Genomic DNA, 10,416 nt, shown 5'->3' on the forward strand with positions numbered 1-10,416 from the left:
AGAAGGTAAAGTTTGCATAAGAAGAAGAAGCACGAAAGAAGATTTTCAAGCATGCTCATAACAGATATTGGGCTAAAGAGCTTATGGCAGTGGCTAAGTTCTCTAGGTTCTTCAAACACAGAATAACCATATATTGTTGGCAAGTCAATATATGATTTTACATCAAGGTTGGGATTATTGGGATGTGCTGACAAAATCACTCCCATATGACATTCTCTCTTTCATAAGGAGTATTTTCATAATAGAATAATAGCATTTTATGGAGGCCTATAAACGTAAATTTTAGAGAGAAAAACATAAAAAAAGTGTACAGAAATTTTGAGAGGCAGATATTGGGAGATTCTTGCACAAATCCTATCACCATTGTGCCCTTGTATTGATGGTGTTAATCAATAGAGACAAAACAAAAAGTCGAATGATGGTGTTATTATGGTAGGAAAATCAATATGAGATTTATTTATCATTGTATGAGGTGATCTCTACAAAACCCACAAATTTATAAATATTTTCTATTGATACTGAATCATTTCCTTGTTGGTTGCCTTTGTATGTAGTCGGTTTTAAGTGAACCACATATATTGTATGTTTATAGTGCTTTGTTTATGATTTACAGTGTGTTGTTGTTCCATTAGAGTCCCTATTTTACTTTCTCCTAATTTCATTATATTTTTACTAAATTTATTACATCATATATTCAATTATTGGGTGTTGGAATTCTTGGATTCAATTTACCGGTGAAAAAAGAGTTGGTTTCGAGGTGTTAGATTTGTTGTAGTGGGGGTTCATCGTAACAAGAGAATAATTAAGATAGCTTCGGTTCCCAACACCAAATGGTACTTCCTCTTCCATCGAATGTACCCCAAATAAATTCCTAATAAGTGTTTCAATTTCATTGAACAAGAGTAGGCATATGTAAAAGTGATAACATTTATATTATGATTTGAAAACTCATGTTCATAATGATTTGAATCTTCTAAACATACTCGAGGCTAGAGATGTTAGTTTGAAAAAAAAAAAAAAATGCATTGAATCGAATGAACCCTCCTAAGTATTTCAATTTCTTTGACCACAAAAGATACCATATGTAAAAAAGATAACACTAATGATTTGAAAACACATGTTCATAATGATTTGAATCTTCTAAACATGGTCGAGGCGATAGATGTTAGTTTGAGAACAAAAATTCGGATTGAATCGAGTGAACCAAGGATGAGGGAGTTGAACGAAAGTGGATCCTGCGAACCTTTATATGTTTTTACTGTGTTAACAAGTAAAACTGAAATTTCTCCAAATAAAAGGCAATAAAACGGAAATTTCTCCAAATAAAAAGACTACTACCTACTATCATTGATAATTCAAATGGGCAGGTACTTTATTTAGTATTTTTGGGGCAGACTTCATGGGTTCAATGTCTTTTTTTTTTTTTGGTAATTAAGTGATGGGAATTGAATTTGGGATGTAGCATTGCGTCACATCAACAGGCTAGCCACTTAAGCCCAAGCCCAATTTTTGGGGTTCATTGTCTCCTACCCAAGTCGATATATCTACCACCAGATCAAACCCTATAGGATAAGTGCCCTTAATATTCTGATGATCTATATATGAAGCAAGTCCTTTTAATTTAAGGGATTGTATATAATGAGACCATTTACTTTTCGTACATAGACGTCACAATTATTTATAATTATCCGATGTGAGATTTGATAGCTTGGATATGTCACAAAGTTAAAAAAAATTTCTTTTTGAAATTTGAGTTTAGTTAATAAAATAACTGCAGCTACCCACTATTACATCCAAAGGTAAAAATGAATTTTGATTACTTTGTACGAAAAGTAAATGATCCCATTATATACTTTCTTTTTATTTAAATCAACTAAATGAGAGTGGTTTCCATGCTTCAAAATCATGAAAATAATGATGGCGATTTAATGCTTATTAGGAGCAATTATGAAGAAGGAAAATCTATCAAATCACGTCAACATTCGATACCTCACTAAGTTCTTTTGATATAATTTCAAATAGCCCATCGAAAAACCAATCATCATAGAGAACGTGTTCCAGGTAGAGGTGGCCTAGGTGGCTAGGTTCACACTACACATCTAAAATTCCATTTTCATCAGATCCCCAATTACAACACTAATTAAAACAGAAAGACAAAATCATTATGGGTCACAAATTGTTAGAAATCGTTGGATGGGTGCAAACGTTATATAGTTGATATCTAATGGGTGAGCATATGAAAATTTGGGTCACTTTCTGTCTTTGAAACTGATATTTAAGGTGGGGGAGCATTACAATAGAGACCAGGTATAAAGAGGTTATAATTATTTATAGAGATTGTATACAATGAGACCATGGTATAGAGAGGTCAGAATTATTTATAACCATCCGATATGAAATATGATAGCTTGTGTATGTCATAAAGTTCAAAAAAATTTCTTTTGAATTTTGAGCTTGTTCAATAAAATAAATGTAGCTACCCAATTTCACATCCAATGGTCTAGATTAATTGTGACCACCTTGTACCAAAGGTAAATTCTCTCATATATTGTCTTAAATCACATCTGCAACATCTAGTAAAACAAGCACTCTATAAGGAGCTCCAATGACTCAGTGCTAAAGGGATTAAATGTCCATTTGAGTGAAACAAACCGGAAAGAGAGAAGATGGAAGTAAAGGCACTAAATTTTGAATGGAAAAATTTATTTTTGTTTGCAAAAGGAGAACAAAGGGAAAAAGGGGTGTAATTAAGTGGGAAGATTATCAAAATACCAATGTGAAATGAACAATTTAACATTGTATTGTATAATACCCATAAAAATACACATGAGTGCATCTTTCATAGGCATAAAATGCTAAATAGTGCCAAAAGTATAAAATGCTCAATAGTGCATCTTTCATAGGTATTTTGATAAAAAAAATTTAAAAAAACTCTGTACACATTATTTTTTATTGGTGTAAGGGAATCTTTATTGGGTCATAGGAAAGAAAACAGAAGATGTACACATAAAGTTTACCACTATATGATTAGTATGAGAGAGATACGGGGATAGTACCGAATCTCAAGTGATATACAGAGGGAGAGAAAACATAAAAAGGGAAAAAATCGCCTTTTACAAAGGGTCAAATCCCAATTAATATTTAAAGAGTTATATTTTTTTTTAATGTGACTTAGTTACCTTATATGAAGAAACAAAAAAAAAAAATCTAGATTGCCTTCTTCAAGATCAAAGAGGAGGAACAAAGACATTTCAATAATTTGACCACCCAAGAGGTCCCAACTAAATGACAAAAATGCCCTTTCTTATTTAGAGGTTGCAAAAAGGAATACATTGTTCAAGATAGTAATGAGAAGCAACTAGGGGTATTTTTATTATTTGATACACAGAGGCCTTGCATGTATCAAATGACATAATTTATTTTTAATTGTTCTTCATAACTAATTTTAAACTATGTATTCCTTATTTGCTCCCCTAAACAAGTAAAGTTATTTTAGTCATTCAATTGGGAAAACGTGAGGGTCAAATTATGGAAATGCCCTTTCTTTTTTTTATTCTCAATCCCGAACAATGGTAATTTAGGAATATTTTAAATTTTTGTAAAAAGTTATCTAAGTTGAATGAAAAGGAGAAACCAACCTCTTAAATATTAATTAAGATCATTTGAAATTTTCAATTTTCTAAGAGGTTTCAACCCCTTATGACATTTTCCCAAAGGTAAAAAGGAAAGAAGAAAGGATTTTAATTAAACCATAAAAATTAAAGATCATAGTCGTCTAAAGATTCGAAACTCTATTCCATAGAATCCCAATACATTGTAATTTCAATTGCATTGAATCATGGTTATTTTGTTTGTCACCTTGTTATTTCAATGCCAACCAGTTTTTCTAGTTCATAATTGAGTGGTCCGTATTGGTGTTGGAATGTATCATGAATTTAAATGTAGGCTCCTAAGCTCCTTGTCTTTGAGAGAATTTTAGGACCCAAAATTTTGAGGATTTAACGAATTCAACCAAAATAAAAATAAAAATTCCTAATTGTACCCTCTAAGCACTTGAAAAGAATAATGTCTCAAGATGAAAAGAGACAATCCAATTTTCAGATGGTCATATCCAAGTATTAAGAAACTCCAATTTCAAATTTTTTCTTTTTTTAATTAGTAGGTGGTTCTCAAAATTTTATATTGAAAAAAGGAAAATTATTTCATGCGGGTTGGACCACATTTCTATATATGTGATCTAGAAGTATAAAGCATCTATCTTAAAGATGGATGCAAATATGTGGTCCATCTAAAAATAATTAAAGCTAACGGTCCAAAAGTTTTTTTAATGAAATTATTATTTTTAATTTTTAAAATTTATTTATTTCATCATATTCATGATCTCCATGTTAGATATTACATGTCCTTAAAAATTAAGTCTAAAAATCTATATTAAAGATAGATTTATTAAGAGGCCACATTTCTATATGTGCGGGCTTGGCCCGCATGCTAACCGCATCTGACGAAGTAGAAGTCATAGTTTACGTGCCGTCACCTGCGATTAGATTTGAAGTAGCGTTTGACTTTCATAACTTCATTGATTTTCCAATAATAATTGGGTCTTCAATCCCGCCATTTTGCAACGTTCCTCCAAATTTTCTAAGGGAAAAGTTTATACAAAGCCGAGGCTCTAAACAATCAAATTAGAGCCAACATTAAATATTTCACTATAAGAGGTTGTTTTGATGCTCAAATATTCTCAAATCGATCATCTCGACATCAAGATGCATGGACATGAGAAAGAAAAAAAAAAGGATTTCAAGGATTAGAAATAATGCATCTTGTAACACATTTTTAGATTGTCAATTTTCAGGATTTTCAAATTGTCATAGATCTGCTTGATCTCCACTATTTTGGAAGCTTTAAATTTAATAATTGAAAATAAAAATATATTTAAGGCTATCACAAAGACTTCTAGTATTGAAATGCGCTTTCCTTTGATTGTTTAGAGCCTTGGATCTATACAAACCGCACCCAATTTTAAATGCTCTAGACAACATTTCAAAGTTATTATGCACCACCATTGCACCATGCAATAATAAAGGGCAACTTAGGGGTGGCAACATATGGGGCACGGATTGGGTTCTGTTGGACTCGGACTCGACCTGACGGGTCCAAAAATTAGCCCTTGCCCGTATTGAGACTATGACTTCTTTTTTTTCATCATATATCCATATTGTTGGCAAGAAGATTACAATCACCCGCCATTAAATTTCAAGCTTTCTAATTTGTCATTCAATAGCTAAAGATGGCTATGAGTTCTTATTGTATGTGTTCCTTAATACGCCCAAACGAATAAAGCTTAAAGTAAATTAGTTTATCTCCAACAGTTTACGTGTATAGGTTGGGTTCAGCTGGACCCAAACCCGGACCCGAATAGTGTTCAGATCAAGGTTTTGGACCTGGACCCTAAAAAATCAAATGCTCTAGATAGCTTATTGGAAGCGGCCAATCGCAATTTGTTTAATTACAGTTTTAAAATCCTTTGCATATATGTCTCGCAATTTTGTGTATGGAATGTGACATGTGACTGCGGGGGCGGATCACACATCTTTTCTTTGTGGCGATGCCCCAGATTACCAAATCAAGCAATGACAATAAATCCGAAAACTAAAGATATTAATATTAAGTGGACTTTTGCAGAAAACGAAACATCGGAAAAAGCAAATACCAGATATCAAAAATTTGGCAAGCTAAAAAATCATAAATATATCGGATTTTGGCTTAAAACAATAGTGGAGAAATTTGATAAATGTAGAAAACATAAACAAAGTTACAGTTTGTACAGAGAGTAGCATACAACGATTTTATTGTATAGAGAGTAGCATACAATAAAGTCATTGAACAATAATTCTATATCATGAGTTGGTAACATTTAGAATGCTACTCGACAAATTACTTTATCTAAATTTTAATTATAGAGAACAACATAAAATGCTTCCTTCGATGTATGGCGCAAAACATACAACAAACACATTGGGAGCATAAAATGAAATAACAAAATTATACAAGACACAACGCTTACATAACAAATAATCAAAACAACAACCTGATTTATAAGATTGTTAGCAAATAAAAATAAAAGAAAAGGGCAACTTCATTTTAGGATTATAGTTAAAATAATGGAAACTTCAATTTTTTTTTTTTTGTGAGTCAATGGGTAGAGGGCCCCTATCCTTGGTAGGAATTGAGCCTAGGATGTAGCATTGCATATTGTCAAGCGATAACCAATGAAACCCAGGCTCTTTTCCTAATAAGGGTAAGTTGGTGGGGATTTGGACCCTGCCCTTTTGGTGAGAATGGACTCGGAGACCTCATCATGGTGAAACTTGAAATGTCACTTGCCCAACTAAACCCATTTCATTCTCCAAAACTAATGAAACATGATTAACCATTGGGAACATCTCATTCTAGCGTACTGATATAAGAAAGCAATTCAATATTGTGAAAATGGGGTTGCTAGGACAATTATTTGACCATGCAAATAGAGCACCCACTATAGGAATATCAAAAAGCTCATGAGAAAGCATAAAATTAGAGAAACCTCTCAGACACTGATTAATTCTTTTTAGAGAACTAAATTCCATAGACCATCTAACAATATTAAAATCACCAACAGTACACCATTAGTTTTGAATTTCATCAAAAACCTTAGAAAATTCATCCCAAAATTTGTTTCTAAATGCCGGACCATTAAGTCCATATACATTAGTCATCATCCATTTCCAAACACTATTACAACATTCAAACAGTTATGACACATACCACCGACCCACCCCAGACCAGACTTTTTTCAAAATCAAAGGGTCCCATACTGTCAAAATAGCCCCCGTTTGTCCATCTGACACTTTACGGCCTACTACCCCATATTGAGCTTACAGATATAACACTAAAGACCTAGACCTTGGTTTCTTGTAGGAACAAAACATTTGGACTTTCTTTCTTCACTAGCAAGGCCTGCTACCCCATACTGAGCTTATAGACATAACACTAAAGACCTAGACCTCGGTTTCTTGTAGCAACAAAACATCTGGACTTTGTTTCTTCACTAGCAATTGAACCTCTGATCTCCTTTTATCTCCTAGCCACCTTACTTTCCGAGTTAGAATCATCATCCTTTCTTGCAAGTAGGTCAGTGTCTAGTAGCGTACTGCAAACAACAGAGTTCCCTGTCGATGTACTTAATGAAGATTCACCAGCTTTCTCTTTGACTTTCTCCCCGCATTGGCCTTTGGATGCTCCTTTCTCAGTTCTGTGACTAGCACCCCTTGCCATTTTCACAACTGCCTTCTTCCCCAAATTTTTTTTTTAGGGCTAACCTTCTTCGGCATTGCAGTAACTACCATCTCTCTGTCGCCATTCATCTTCACCCACTTACCACTCACCTTCGTTTTGACTTGTTTTTTCGTCCCCACCTTCTCACTAGCTCCTTCCATGGGCACCCCAGTATCGTACAAATGCGTTCCACAACACAGATTTCTTGCCCCCTATGTCCAGCAGTGCCTTTGGAGATTCCCACTGTCATACACCAACTCCTATGGGGGTTTCTATGACACCTCTTTACTATCAACTAGCACAATGGCCCAGTCCTCTGATTCTATATATACGATCTTTTCACTAGGCCGGTCTTTGCTATCTGGTTCTCTAGGCCATTTCTCTCTGCAAGCAACTGCAGGCCTGCGATAAGGAATTAGAAGAGATTGAGTTCTCATTGTGCCTACTAAATCTAGAAATTGTTCAATACATAGACTCAGTGACCTCCCACTCCTTATATTCCTTCTCCCCTTCTTGCACTTCCTCACCTTTCTTATCATTACATGCCACCAACCTTCCCTCACTCGCCTCTTGAAAGTCCGTGCTGAATCCCATCTGTAATCCTACTTCCCTTCTCGCATTCTCCCGTTACTACATCTCTCTCCTCGAATACATCACTTTCCTTAATTTACTCCCCTTCTCTATCTCTCTCATTATGACCTAAATCCACTTCGCTATCTTCCATAACTTCACCATTGCTCCTCTTGGTGATACCTGTAACCTAAGATTCTCACCCTTCACTCGAGTGTTTACCCACCCCGCTTCCATTTGTTGATTTCTCCCCATCAATCAGCACCGGTCTTTTGAATTTCGAATTGGATGCCCAAAATTCTTTAAAAATTACTCTGTCCTTTTTCAAATCCATGATGTCTTGTCTTCACCCTTGTTGCCCTATTACATTTGGTCCTCAGCTAGCTGACCTAGCAGCTGTATTGCCAAGTAACTAACTTATTCTCCTGACCCCCTCTGCAAACCTTGTTTGTAAACCTAATCGTTCCTGAGACACTTCTCCCTTGTACCAACTTTCTTTCATTCCCGGCACCATACCATTTCCCGTCTCTTCCCCTTCACTTCTATCAAGCCACTTTCCTCTCCTGGTCTTAAAACAAACTTTTCCCACCTTGTATTTCAACATGTTCCGCGCCGTATACATACTTTCATCCCTAACAACAAGAGGAAACTCTTGATCATGCATTTCAAGCATAATTTTCTTCAGAAGTGGTTTCCCTCTCTTCCTTTCCACTTAAACCCTAATTATACATATCTCATTCCCAATTACTGAATTTCAATTCATTTCCAAGAACTCACCACATTTTGATGCCATTGCTTTAAACACCTCAAAATTCCAGGCATGCAAAGGTACTCCTATCTGTATCCATACCTTCTTCGGCTTCATCAAGGAGAGGTTCAATGTTTCAGACCATTTGATGTAGGAGAAATTGAAGGAACAATACAATTAGCAAGAAACAAGCTAGACAAAAGCAATTTTGGAGAAATCCTAAGCCTTATGCTTCTGTTACAAGACAAAGTCTTTCTTTTCTTAAAGAAGAATACATGAATGATTCTCCTGCTTATCCATGCCCTTATTTAAATTGAAAAACTATTGTTTCATACAATATTTGTCCATACAATTAACTTTTGACCAAAAGGTCCTAACTTAAGTATAAATTGAACTAAACTCTCTAACTTTAATTAAAATATTTCAAAACCTCCCCAATTGGTCCAACAATGAAATAAATAAAAGAAATTATAAAAACTCTAGAATTCCTAAAAACTAAAAATCCTAAAAATAAATCATAAACCTAAAATCAAAATATACATCCTTTAAAATTGAATAGAAATTAAAAATAAACATAAATTTGCCAAAATCAACGAACCCTATACCCCACTATAACTTCACCTCTTTCTTGTTGACCTAGGGCACCAAAAAAAAAAGTGGTGCTGCAGTAACTCCGTACATGTTACAGGTAACTTATGTACTACTATAGTAACTTTTCATACTTGCTACAGTAACTTCCATGTGGATCGCGGGCTCTGATACTACTTGATGTAGGAGAAATTGAAGCAATAATAAAATTAGCAAAAAACAAGCCAAACATAAGCAATTTTGGAGGAACTCTAAGGCTTTCTCCCTCCTAAAGCTCGACCCTTAGGCTTCTTTTACAAGACAAAATCTTTATTTTCTTAAAGAGGAATACATGAATGATTCTCCAACCCATCAATGCCTTTATTTATATTGAAAAACTAATGTTTTGGACAATATTTGTCCATGAAATCAACTTTTAACCAAAAAGTCCTAACTTAAGTATAACTTGAAACTAAACTCCCTAACTTTAATTAAAATATCTAAAAAACTCCCTAACTAGCCAAACAATGAAACAAATAAAAGAAACTATAAAAATCCTCAAAACCTAAAAAACCCTAGAAATAAACCTTAAAACTAAAACTACAATATGCATTATTGAAATTGAATAAAAATACAAAATAAAAAGAATTTTGCCCTCCATCACTATTCCTGCACTGTTACTTTCTTACCAAAAAATCTCCAAAACTGCTGCTTAAGAATTGTATCAACTCAATCCTTATTTGTCAACATTATTAATACAATGTTTTAGTAACCTCTTACATACTGGTTTAGTGAACATTATTAATACAATGTTTTAGAAACCGCTTACATACCGGTTTAGTCACAAAATTCCATACATTCTGTGCCTATATATCAAAGCCTTCCAAGCTTTCCAATGGCGGCAAAAAAGGAACCTTGCATTATGTATGAAGGGCTTTACACCGATGATCACAGATCTCCTTGCAAACCATCATCACTGGCAACTCTGCTTGCTGTCCTGTGTTTACATCTTTAGATTCATCATCTAACTTAATCTCACACCTCTCTCTAATAATCTGTGCATAACTCAGTTGACTTGATACCAACTATCACAGATGTCCTTGCGAAAACCCTCTAATTCTCAAAGGTACGAGAATCGCACTAATTCTCAATATGCATATTTCTCAATATGCGTATTTCTCTTTCAAAGGTACGAGAATCCCACTAATTCTCAATAT

At 34.3% G+C, this 10,416-nt stretch overlaps 1 long non-coding RNA gene across 1 annotated transcript; it reads right to left on the bottom strand.

Moving 5' to 3' along the window:
- Window positions 1-6,676: 6,676 nt before the first annotated feature.
- Window positions 6,677-8,743, bottom strand: LOC148781251 (uncharacterized). Its single transcript, XR_016058923.1, has 2 exons — window positions 8,662-8,743; window positions 6,677-8,516 (listed from the first exon to the last, which is right to left on the bottom strand). It is a non-coding gene; the product is annotated as an uncharacterized LOC148781251 (long non-coding RNA).
- Window positions 8,744-10,416: the final 1,673 nt, after the last annotated feature.

This window comes from Amborella trichopoda, chromosome 7 (genome assembly GCF_054954075.1).
Source record: "Amborella trichopoda isolate Santa Cruz 75 chromosome 7, AtrichopodaSantaCruz75HAP2 v2.0, whole genome shotgun sequence".
Lineage (NCBI taxonomy): Eukaryota > Viridiplantae > Streptophyta > Magnoliopsida > Amborellales > Amborellaceae > Amborella > Amborella trichopoda.